Here is a 12,921-nt window from a genome sequence, read left to right as displayed (position 1 = left end):
AATAATGATACTGTTATGCTGAAAATAAATAAATGAAAAAAAAAGTGAATGGGTAAATTCACTTCTTCACTTAGGCAAATTTGGGTAGATGTTTTGTCATTTGTAAATGAAAGACTCTTAAGTCTCCGCTTCCCAACTGGTCTTTCTATCAGTTACCAAGAACTGTGATTTCTCCGTCCAAAATATCTCATATTCGTTGGCTTATCCCCATCTCGATGCTCATCATCTAGTTTAGGTTCTCATGACCTCTTACTTGAACATGCAGACTCTTAGTCTGTCCCTTAGCCTCTGCTTTCTCTCCTTCTATCTTTCCAGAAGATGCCCCCTTAATCCTCAAAAAGCAGTTTTAATGAAGACTCCCATTCCACTACCTAAAAACCTTTACTGACTCTCCACTGCCAATTGAATTAAAACAAACCCAGTCTTCCCGCATCCCCCACCCCCAACATCTTGTTTGTCTCCTTTACTACTCAGATGGAACACTTCACCTCTGATACCTCCGGAAATGTGGGAAGAGGGGTTCCCCCACACCAAGCGGTTTTCCATGACACCAGCTGGGTGTCCTACGATTTAATATAATTCTGATACTGTCTACCTGGTAATAGTGTCAGATCCCACAGGTTAAGGGTTCAGTGCTACAAAACTACCACCCCCATTTTGATGCCAATGGCAAATAATAGGTCCCCAAGGTTTCCTCAACCTCCTTCTCAAGGTTGATTAATTTGGTGGAGTGGCTCACAGAACTCAAGATAACATTTACTCTTATTCATGTATTAAAGGATATAATAAAGGACACAGAAAACAGCCATACATAGGCATATGTAGGCATACATAGGGCAAGGTCTGGGAGGGTCCTGAGTGCAGTAGCTTCTGTCCCCATGGAGTTGGGGTGGGCCATTCTCAGGTATATGGATGTGTTCACCAATCTGAAGGGTCTTTGAACCCCATACTTACAGGATTTTATGGAGGCTTCATAATGCAGACATGACCAATTATGAACTCAGTTTCCAGCCCTTCTCCTTTCTCATGAGAATAGGGGGCTAAAAATGCCACACTTCTAATCATGACTTGGTCTTCCTGGCCACCAGCCCTCACCCAGGATCCATTCCAAAGCCCACCCAGAGTCACCTCATTAGAACGAAAGACACTCTTATTGCCCAGGAAATTATAAGGGCTTCCAGAGCCCTGTGTCAGGAGCTGAAGTCCGAGACCAAACAGAACAAAAGATGCTCCTAGTACTCTTCTTACTTAGGAAATCACAAGTGGTTTAGGAGCTCTGTTCCAGAAACTGGGGGCAGAGGCCAGTATATATATTTTCTGTTATCTGACACCTACTGATAAAGGCCAGATTCTTCAGTCTGACATTTCCAATCCCTCCATAATCTAAGTGCAATGTCTATCTTCCCAACTTTTATTTCTACTATAGTTTTGTGCTATTTGTACTGAAGGATTGTGTATTCTGGTTGGATAGCTAAGTCCTCAGAGCAAGTCTGAGGTGGAGCCAAGGTGAACTTGCTATTTCCATGCCAAAACTCCCAACTCCCTCATCAAATGACACCTTGCCCTAAGCCTTCCTAACCCCATGGCTGGAAACCATGTCAATCCTCTTATCTCGTCCATCCTTAGGACTTTACCTCTCACTTCCTCTTATCTTTCTATGTATTATAGCCACAAGGATATGTTCTATCTAGTCTTCTCTCCAGAATTTCTCCATCCTAGATAGCTACCCTCCTTCAGAAAGGGTCTGCTTGGGATTCACTTTTGTGTGCATCCCCATCCCTTCCTCCCATCGTAATATTCCACATATGTTTATTGAAGTGGTATAAATAAATAAAGGAATGAGGAAGGTTGTTTAATAGATTCTTAGGAAACTTGCTTTGTAGCAAATATGAAAAATAACCTATAAATAACCGATCCATATATAAATAGATACTATTGGAGTTTATGAGGGTGCTTAAAATTTGGTTTTCTTAAGTACTAAATTTCACTTTTGCCTATTTTGCACTATTCATTTTCCAGCAGAGGGCGCCTGGGTGGCTCAGTAGGTTAAGTGTCTGTCTTGGGTTCAAGTTATGGTCTTGGAGTCCCAGGATGGAGTCCCGCATGGGGCTCCCTGCTCAGTGGGGAGTCTTCTTTTCCCTCTGGCCCTCCCCCATTTCATTCTCTTTTTCTACTGTCTTTCCCAAATAAATAAAATCTTTAAAAAATTTCCAGCAGAAAAGTGAAATTTAGGTAAATCTTTGGCAAAACCTTAAAAATTTCAAATTATCATCTTGGTGATGATCAAGCCCCACATACGAGTGTAATTGAGAAAGTGTCCTATGGCCAACATTTGAACCGTGTTAATAGACACAATACTATGCATCTAAGTTGTGTGTTTCAGTTTGCAAAATGCTTCCATGGTCATTACTCCATTCCTATATCACAACCTATAAGATTAGTAGGATAAGAATCATCAGCCCTGCTTACCAACAAGAAAAAGGTAAGATCTAAGACGGCTAAGCAACCAGCAATTTCCATAACTAAGTAGATGATAGAACTAGAACCTCAACCCAAGATCTCTGACCCCTCGTCCAGTGCTCTTGCGATTAGCCCATGTTGCTTATCTCAGGCTAACTAAGGCAACTCATTCCCCTGAGAATAAAGGCCTTATGGCCATTGATTCTGACCATTGCTATATGAGGAGAGGCCTAGGGAGTGGCATAAATTTCTTGCTCCCAAAAGGGAGACATAGGAAGAGAAGCCCCCCTTTTTTGTTCCCCTGAATATGATTATATATGGCAGCTCCTTGTTATTTCTCCCCCTATCTTGCCACAAGTCTGAGGATAGAGACAATGCAGAAGAGGGTCAAGCCAAGAGAAGCAGAGTGCCACTCACCTGGAGCCACCCTATGCTAGACCTTCTTGATATGTGAGATAATCAGTCTCCTTATCTTTTAAACCAGGATGAGTCAGGGTTTCCCATTACTTGCACCTGAAATCATCCCAACACAAACAATATGGGAAACTTCATGATATATAGATTTGGGGTAGAGAGCCCTGGGTTTAAACTAGGAATATTACTTAACTATTTGTAACTTGAGGGTTATTTAGTCTGAGGCAATAAGTAGTGGGAAGTCTGGTGCATGGTAGATAACAAATAGCCATTACTGTTAAGATGAACTCTAGCCATACCAGCGCCATAAGCCCAATGTGGAGCCTGACACGTGAATCAATCTCACCACTTTAAGATGTCAAGAATCAGATGTTTAACCAACTGAGCCACTTAGGTGCCCCCCCAGGGGGGAAAAAAATATATATATATATGTATACATACACACACACACATCACACACATATTTTTAGAGAGAGGGAGAGTGAACAGAGAGAGAAGAGAAGAAAATCTTAAGCAGGCTCCACACTCAATGTGGGGCTTGATCTCACGACCCCGAGATCATGACCTGAGCCAAAATCAAGACTTGAAAACTCAACTGACTGAGCTACCAAGGTGCCTCCCGAAAAATATGTTTTAAACCATAATTTTACACAAAACAACTTTATGGGTTCACTCCTCCTTTCTTCTCTAGTTGGGCAGCCATTAGAGTAAGTACAAAGGTTGATTCCTATCAAGCTTAGATCAAGAAAACCCAACCTCTGAGTGAACCTCATTTCCCTGAAGCTTTCATTGGGCAGGGGATGAAAGTGTCGATGATAAACTCACTATTGGAGCTGAGGTCGGGGGGCTGCTACCAACATCGGAATTTGCCTTGAAGTCAGCAATCAACTCTTCAAAGAGTAGTCTAACAAATCAAAGACTTGTCATTTATTTGTTTTTAATTTTCCTGCAGAAAAGGTTTTAAGGATTTAATAGTTCCATTTTCTTGCACTGTTAGAAAAAGAGAAAGAGGGAGAGACCTTGCCATCTCTTGTCCTGAACAGAAAGGTAGCTAGAGTCCCCTTACTTTACCAATATGCTATTTATACAACTATATACAATATGCTATTTATACTGAGATCACAGTAGTTTAGGATGGGCTGGGCCTTCCCGCTTCTTCCCGGATTAGAGCCGAGTGCCTTTTTCATTTTAACATTAAAACAAAAAATATTGCACATCTTGGAATGACTGGTGCCACGTGGCGTGGTAAGAGCTAATTTTTATTGGCAGCAGAATCCCCAAACCTCTCTGTTACCTAAGATCCCTCTGTTGGATGAAGTGGTCCCACTTATCCGGAGAATCTGTCCTTGCTCTGACTTTACACAGTTGTCCAATTAGGGCCTCTGCCAGCCTTGAGTGAAGAGACAAAACATCTGTGTGCCCTAGGAAAAGCCCAAGGTCCCACGCTCAGGTCCGCGAGGAGAATGTGAGGTTCAGGGACATGGTGACTTCCGAGCCGCTTATTAATAGTGTCGGTTCATGTCTTGATTTTTCAGGCACAGGGACGATACCGTGAACTACTACTTACGGATGCCACGGGATCTAGGGGCTGAGTGTTCTTCTCACTAATTTTAGTCTACCGGAAACCCGGATAAAAAATCACTCCTCCTTGAAGGAAGTCCCTACCTGCAGCTGCTGGTGTCAGTACGGGAATCTCCTCCCAGCGTGACCTTCATTGCTCTGTCAGGACGACAGGCTCTGGAGAGGCTCTGAACTTGCACTTCCTCCAAGAGCACGAGCCGAGGCAGAGGGCACCTGTGCGGCCACTGGCTCTGACATCCACTTGCCTTCCTGTGGGTAAGTTCCCCACCCCACCCCAGGCTCGCATGAAAGGCTTTCTCTGGAATTGGCCTCCCTGGTTCAGGCAGAGAGCGAGCCCTTCACAGCCTTCTGCAGGCTTTGAAGTGAAAAGAACAAGGGCAGCTATTCTTGTGGTTTCCCTAATCTGTGTACCAAGGGCAGCAGGAGCCAGGTGATCCTGTGTTTGAAATAAAACAGGTTACCGATCTGAGAACAGGAAGCAAACTGGGGCTCTCTCTAGACACAAACCCTTCTGCTTTACCTTTGGGCTGGCCATCCTGACTTTGTTCTCAAAACGTGGGAAACCCCTACCATTCCCAGGCATGGCTGTGGAGGGCTGGTCCAGGGGTGCTGGCTTGGTGTGTAATAACTCTCTTTTCCGTTGAGGGGAAGGAAAACCAGAGGCTGAAGACGGTGTCTAAGAAATGCCAAACAACTGGCCAAAAACAAAAAATAAGTCTCAAATTTAGCTTTTTGTTGCCAGTTTTCAAGGTCAGATTGCCTGATGATGTCACTCAGAACAGCCCAACTAGCTTCCCTCTTGTCTCCTCCATTCAAAAGGGCTCCCTGTCACCTGTACAATACCATCCATTTGGAGCCTTGCTATAATAAATGGGGTTTGGTTCTGGATGTGTAAGGGGTACAAAGTAACCACCATGGGCTATCTTCCTCAACTAGCTTTTATACTAGTCGCTATCCATAGAGCTGTTGGAATAAATAATAATAATAACGCTGAGGAGCTAACCTGACCAGAGAACCAGGCACGAGAGAACATGTTACTGTTTTGACACATTTCCTAATTTAATCCTCACTCTGATCCCATGAAGAAAGGATTGCCACTATTCTGTTTTGTAAATGAGGAAACATTGGCTTTCCCAGTGTGTTGGCTCTTCTCGGCCATTCTGTACCCTCCGCCGCCCTGCTCCGTGCCTGTGAGGCTGAGCCTTGCTCACACCGCAGCCCGGCTCCCCTGTGAGCTGACTTTGGCAGGCTCCAGGGATCAGAGGGTAGGAGGAGAAGAGGTCAGGATGTTTCTGTCTCACTCCATCCCTCCCCCATGTCGGATCCTTGCAGCGGCTACAACCTCCCTGGACCATGCAGCTCTAGCAATAGGCCCCCTCTAACGTGTCCTCCCCTTGGGGCTACAGCATTTCCTCCCCAACCTCCCACCTGAACAGCAGGGATGGCATCTCCCTGTTACTAAGTTGGGTGCTCTCTGTCCTTGTTTCCTCCCTCAACGTTGTTCTCACCTCTACATGTAGCTGCTTCATGAAGTCTCTTCATTTGAACCAATCAGGGGCAAACTGTGTTCCTGTTGAGACCAACTGATACATCCAGCAAAAGGAGTGCAGACCAGAGATTCAAACCCAAAACAGCCAGTGTTGGGGAGAGGAAAGCTAAGCAGATAGTGAAAGAAATAAAATTGGGACGTCCATGGCTCAGTTGGTTGAGTGTCTTCCAGGGTCTTGGGATCCCTGCTCAGAGGGGAGCTTGCTTCTCTCTCTTGTCCCTGCTCGTGCTATCTCTGTCTCTCTCTCAAATAAATAAATAAAATCTTAAAAAAATAATAAAATTAAGAGAGCCATAAGAAAGTTGTAGAAAGTGTTATGGAAAAATCAAAGACCAACAAAAGTACTTTGTAGAGGATGAGCCATTGTGTTAGAGTTTTGATATATGAGTGGAATTGAGACAAGTGGATATAAAGAACAGAGTTTCAAATACAAACAAAAGCGCAAACCACGTTTTGAGAACAGAAGTACTTTAGTACCAGAATAGGAGCAACTTTATGGATAGTGTTTCTCAAAATACATCCTAGGGAAGTCTACTGTTCCATGAATGTTCTATCATATTGGAAAAAAAAAAAAAAGAGTCCACAGTCAAATAAGATTGGATAACTTTGATTTAAAGGAGCTTAACCAGGTTTCTCCACTCAGGACTTCTCAGAGCATTTGAAAGGCCAATACGCATGTTTGACTTTTTTTTTTTTTTCATGGACAACCTATTCTAACATCTTCTAGAGGTGTGGGAGAAAATAAAGTTTGGGAAATAAGATTCTACAATCCTGTAGGAGTCCCTGGCAGACCAACTCAGAACACACTGTGGCAGCCAGAATTCAGAGCATATTCCAAAGTGTTCTGCAAAAAGTCAATGAGAATATTACAAATTGTGAGCAAATAACCTAGAACACCATCATGTAGCCATAAAATGAGTTGTGAAATGAAACAAGCAGCCAAGCAGACATTAGATTTATTATCTTGACATTTCTCTGTAAGGTAGGAATGGTGGATGGGCATTAAACAGAAATTCAGACTTATATCCCGGAAAACAATGGAGCCCTCGTGGTACAAATGGTACATACAATGTGTCCTGGTTTTAGTGACAGGCAAGCCAAATTATCTCAGATCTGATATTTTAAGCAGATTAGATTTTCACTTCTTAATTCATTCAATCATTTGTTAATAAAAATCAGTTGAGCCTCTCCTGGGAGTCAGGCTCTCTGCTAGACTATCGAGGAAAACCACAGAGACAAGAAAGAAAAACAAGACAGAGTTCCTGTTGGGGAGCTCAGGACCCCTTGAGGTTGAACATGTACATATGTACACTTGACCTTTGGGCAATGCCTGGGATATGGGGTGCCGTATCACAGTACTGTACTGTGTTTATTGAAAAAAATCTGCACATAAGTGGATCCACACAGTTCAAACCAGTGTTGTTTAAAGGTCAGCTGTAGTTACAATTTAAGATATGTCAATATGATTCTATAAAAGCATAGAGGATGAATTTACATACCAGCAATGAAGGATCTGGAAAACTTCAGAAAAGAGTTGATATTTGAGTTTGAAGGACAAGTAACATTTGCCAGAGGAAAAAGAAGAAAACTCTTAAAAGACCTTGATTTTTAGTATCCAGACCCCATATTTAACCACATAAAAGCTTGCTCCTTATAAGACAGAAAAGAGAATATCCAGGATTTATGGATAAATATAAACATAAAAACAAAATAATCCCCCCTCCAATGCCTTTTAATGTTACAGAGATTTGGGAGAAAATTGTATTACATAAATCTAAAGATAATATCAAAAGAGTATTAATGTCTATTTCAAAGCCAGTGGCTCTGCTGCTTCTCCTTCAATTAAAGGAAGAAAAAAAACCCCTTTATTTTCCCTTTTGTTCTTTTTCATGAGATCCAGTAGTCAAGTTGGAGGACATCAGAGAAGCCCAGTGCTGTCCTCTGAAGACTTTTTGAATTGGACCAGAGAAAATGAGAAACACATAGTTACTTCAAAATGTTTCTAATTTTTCAGTTTAGAATAGTGCCCACGGTTTACAGGAAATTGCTAGTGCCAAAGCCTGTTTTTCTTCCTGATAATTTTAAATTGCTATATTCTTTTAAGTAGGATTAGAGTAAAGCTTTTCTTTGCTGTGCACCATTTTTTTTTTAAGGGCACCATGTGTGCCACTATGGCAATTTAACTCTACAACTACTTTATATATTAATCTTTTGCACATTATACCTTCCCAGATTTATATTCAGAGTGTGCTTATATTTCTAAACATTTAACATGAGTAATCTAAACTTAACAAAAAGAGGAATTTTAACAAAGTTTTAAGTGCGATACAAACACATTTGTTTCATTAAATGCTATAAAGATTTTTTAAAGTGGTTCTTTTTGCTGGCTTTTCAAAAAACTACGGCTAATTATAGGAGTTTATTGTGGTTTTATTTTTTTACCATGCAAGATTTTAAATCCACCATCACAAAGAAAAAATCTGGTTTTGCTCTCAAAAACACTGACAAACATACAGACCTGGTAATATCAGTGGTTCAGTAGATGTTTGTGGAATAAATAACTGATGGTACCACAGGGGAGCTTGGAAGAGGAGACTAAAAAATATAACCCTGACTCCCATTTGAATCTATAATTTCTCCTAAATTCAGTTCCAAGAATCTCTTTGTTGCTACAGACCAGAGTTAAGACAGAAAGCCTTGAGAGTTGTTTAACAGGAGTCCCAAGACCATTTCTTCTTACAAAGCCTGCATTAAACATTTTAGCATTGATGCTATACCAACATAATTGATTGATTGACTCATTCATTCATTCAACATTTATAACATTTATTGAACATTCACAATAGTAGTAGCAGTAGCAGTAGTAGTAATAGTAGTAATAGGTAAGTTCAGTTTAGAATTTATTTTGTGCTGAGCCCTATATCATGTGCTTTGTACTGATTGAGTCTTTACAATAGTCCTAAATTAGCCCCAGGGCACAGATGAGAAAAATGAGGCACAGAAACTCATATACTTGTCCATGATCACCCAGAGACTAAATGAATTCTGAATTGGATCCAAGAGAATCTGACTCCAAGAGTTCCATATTCTTTGCTACGCCAGGATCCCATGGTAGATGTGTCCGACGATCACAGAATACATACATCCTCCCTCCTGCGAGGGTTACGGTGTCATAGACCCAAAGGCTGCTAGAACAGGTGATCTAGGCTCTCTTTTTACAGATGAGAAATAAGGCTGGTAAGTGAGCTGATTTACCCAGGTCACATAGACAGGTTTAGAATGCCCCCGCACCCGCACCCCCCACCCCACCGCCAATCTCCTGTATTGTCTCTCTTTTCAACTCTCTTTACTCATTACATGGAGCTGAAAGCCCTACTTAACCCAGTAAACTTCTAGACCCATACTATACACCACAGAAGAAGCCACATTATCACGAAAGAAACCACATGGAAACGATTTTTTTTAAAGATTTTATTTATTTATTTGACAGAGATGATCACAAGTAGACAGAGAGGCAGGCAGAGAGAGAGAGGAAGGGAAGCAGGCTCCCTGCTGAGCAGAGAGCCCAATGTGGGGCTCGATCCCAAGACCCTGAGACCATGACCTGAGCCGAAAGCAGAGGCTTAACCCACTGAGCCACCCAGGCGCCCCTGGAAACGATTTTTAAGTATGTAAATGTATCTCCTTAGAAATAATCCTCATTGATAACTTTTGAACTGACTTCAATTGTTGAAGCTGATTACAGAGCTCAGCCTCAGGAAAAAATAGCCTTCAAAACCGTATTTAGCTGTTTAGGTTTAGAGATGGCCTTGGGTTTCTCACCTACCTGCGGTTCAGTCATCTTGTCTGCTGCTCTAAGGTCATTTAACAGGACATTACTTAGTGACTACACAATAGGAATAAAAGGAAGAATCCAAAGGATGTTTAGAGCTGGAGCGACATCAGCAGCTGATTCAACCTCCTTATTGTAAGCTAGAGAAAAGGCAGGCCCGGGAAGCAGCACAGCACCATGAGAGTAGAGTCAGCTAGTTCACTGGAGACCAGATTCTAACTAGCAGATACCGTGTACTGCAAAGCCTCAGTCTTTCCTACCAATAAGGTGTGTCTGTGATTGGGGGTGGATGTAATGCCTGAGTATGAACTGATGAAGCTCAGACATGCCGGAAAGGAATTTATCAGCTGCCTCGAAGAATCCTGATTCTCTTGCAGAAGACTTTGACTTTCTTTGAGATCAATGTACTACGACAGAAGTCAGTATGGCCAAGGTTTATAACTGGGACATAAACAGAAGGGAAAAAAAAAAAAAAAAGATTTCTACCAAGAACAAAGCGTAATGCTAGCAATTAGAAATGTGGTTCCATTTTCCAAACGTTGTTTTAAATACCCCAAGGTTTATCCCTAAAGGTTGATATGACTTTGACTGATTTTTTAACTGCAAGAGTTAAAACTTTCTAAAAAGATTTTTTAAAACATGATGAGTGGAAAAGTTGATGAGAGAATGGGACAGATCAGGCAGAAGTCCCATCCGTGTTACTCAGTAGTGTCACAGTGGGTGTCTTAGCGATCTGCTCTGGACCTCAGTCTCCTCACCTGCAAAATGGGGATAATCCTGATCTCTATTTTTTTCTGTTTGTCTTGAAGATTACATGCAGTAAAGTTTCTTTTACGCTACTTGGCACATAGTATGTATTCAATAAACAATAGTTATAATTATGACAACCCAGTGCTGGTTCTGCCCCCTCATTCATCCACTGATTCGCTCATTTACACAGTGAAGGCCCTCAATGAGATGAAGTTTATTAGCTTCTCTCAATGAGATAAAGGCTTGCTAAAGCCTTTGAGCTCTACCTCAAACTCCAGCACTTCTTGCAAGCCAAAGTGGGAATTAATGATTCCCTCTTCCTTGTTCTCTTGCTGGAGCCTGATCCAGTCTGCATCTCACTTGTTCCTGTATTTGATTTTTTGTTGTTGTTGTTGTTGTTGTTTGCTTGTTAATATCCACAGCATACCTTCCTTGAGGTGAGGGAGATCTGCTCCTCTTGCTCTCTCTCACAGTCACCTCACACAGAGTGAGCACTCAGGAAACACGGGGACTTGCCCTGAATGCATTTTTTTTTTTAAGATTTTTTATTTATTTATTTGACAGAGAGAGAGATCACAAGTAAGCAGAGAGGCAGGCAGAGAGGGAGTGGGAAGCAGGCTCCCTGCTGAACAGAGAGCCTGGAGCGGGGCTCAGAGCGGGGCTCGATCCAAGGACCCTGAGATCATGACCCGAGCCGAAGGCAGAGGCTTACCCACTGAGCCACCCAGACGCCCCCCGAATGCATTTTTGACAACTGGACTGCTATGCACAATTACGAACATGGATTTGAACTGAGTTCTTAAGAAGCAGGGAGGGTTTGGGTTTTTCTGATTTTGTTTTGGGAACTGGGGAGTGTGTCAAATACATAAAGACAAATACCTAGGCTCAGCAGGAGGGCATCTGCTATTTCTCTTGGCGATCAAGACACAATACAGATCTGTTGCTTGTGTTCCTGTGGCAATTACCATGATAACCTAAGAATCATGTAGTATCCCTTTCATTTCACTCTTGACAGCCTCAGGAAACAACAGGAATGGGTGGTGCTTGTTAAAGCCCCGAGTTCACGGGGATCAACTGTAGTTAGAGCTTCCTTAGATAGGGAGCATCAGACCTGAGATGAGCTATGGGAGTGGTGATAGGGAAGGGATATGCTCCTGGGTCCTTCCGTGCCTCAGTTTCTCTTTCTGAGTGATGGGAATAATGATCTTATTTTTCACCATCCTAGCTCCCCAATTTGGATACAGTGTAATTTTTTAAACTATCAGGACAAAGGAGTCATGAATGTCAGTGTGGGTTGAGGTCCTGCTGAAAGAGCCCGCTCCACAGCAGAGCTAAGGCTTGTTCCTCTCATGACAGATGTAACTGTGGCTAATATTTATTCAGGGCTTACTCTGTGTCAGGTGGTGTGCTAAGCATTGTATGTATATTAATTCATTCAGTTCCTGAAACAACCCAATGATGTAGTCTCCATTTCACAGAGGAGGAAACAGAGGCACAGAAGGGTTAAGCCAAAAGCTACACAGCTAATAAATGACAGAGGTCAGAATAGTACTCACATACTTAAACGCCTCTGCTGCACTCTTAATTATGTTGCTGTACTGGCTTCCTCCTGCCATCTCTTTAATTTAGTGCCTACCACCATGGTGAGCATGTAGCAGCTGCTCAATAAATATTTGAATTGGGGTAAAACTAATGATACTCAGGCATGGTTGAGAAGTCTCTCCCTTCATCCTCTCCTTCCAGTTCCAACTCCAGCTCCTCTATTAAGGAAGGTACTTGACTTTTAATGATGTTTTTCCAGTTGGGAGCTGTGGTCCCTTGGAGATCCATAATTAACTTTTCTTTGTAGTTTTCATATCAATTGAATACAAACACATTCTGGATCGTTGGGATAACCATCTAATACCAAGAACTGCTTTGTGATTTCAGTGTCTATGTGTGCTGCGCCTTGGTGCCAAGAGCTATAACTTTACCCCTCATGCTATTAAGAAAGGAATAGTGTAGGGGTGCCTGGGTGGCACAGTTAAGCCTTTGGCTCAGGTCATGATCCCAGGGTCCTCTCCAGCTCCCTGCTCAGCAGGGATTCTGATTATCCCTCTCCCTCTGCCCTTTTTCCGCACTTGCCTTCTCACTTGCTCTGTTCTCTCTCTCAGATGAATAAAAAATCTTAAAAAAAAAACCCACAAAGTTAACACATATAATATTATACATATATATATTATATATATTAGAGCCAAGTGAAAGCCAAATATTGTAATGACTAAGGGTGTGAGTAAAGGTGTGGTTGCTGGAACAGAAGAAAGAAGTGAGAAAATTGTGTCAATACTGAGAGCAG

Source organism: Mustela erminea, chromosome 9 (assembly GCF_009829155.1).
Source record: "Mustela erminea isolate mMusErm1 chromosome 9, mMusErm1.Pri, whole genome shotgun sequence".
Classification (NCBI taxonomy): Eukaryota; Metazoa; Chordata; class Mammalia; order Carnivora; family Mustelidae; genus Mustela; species Mustela erminea.
This window is presented reverse-complemented; position numbering follows the sequence as displayed.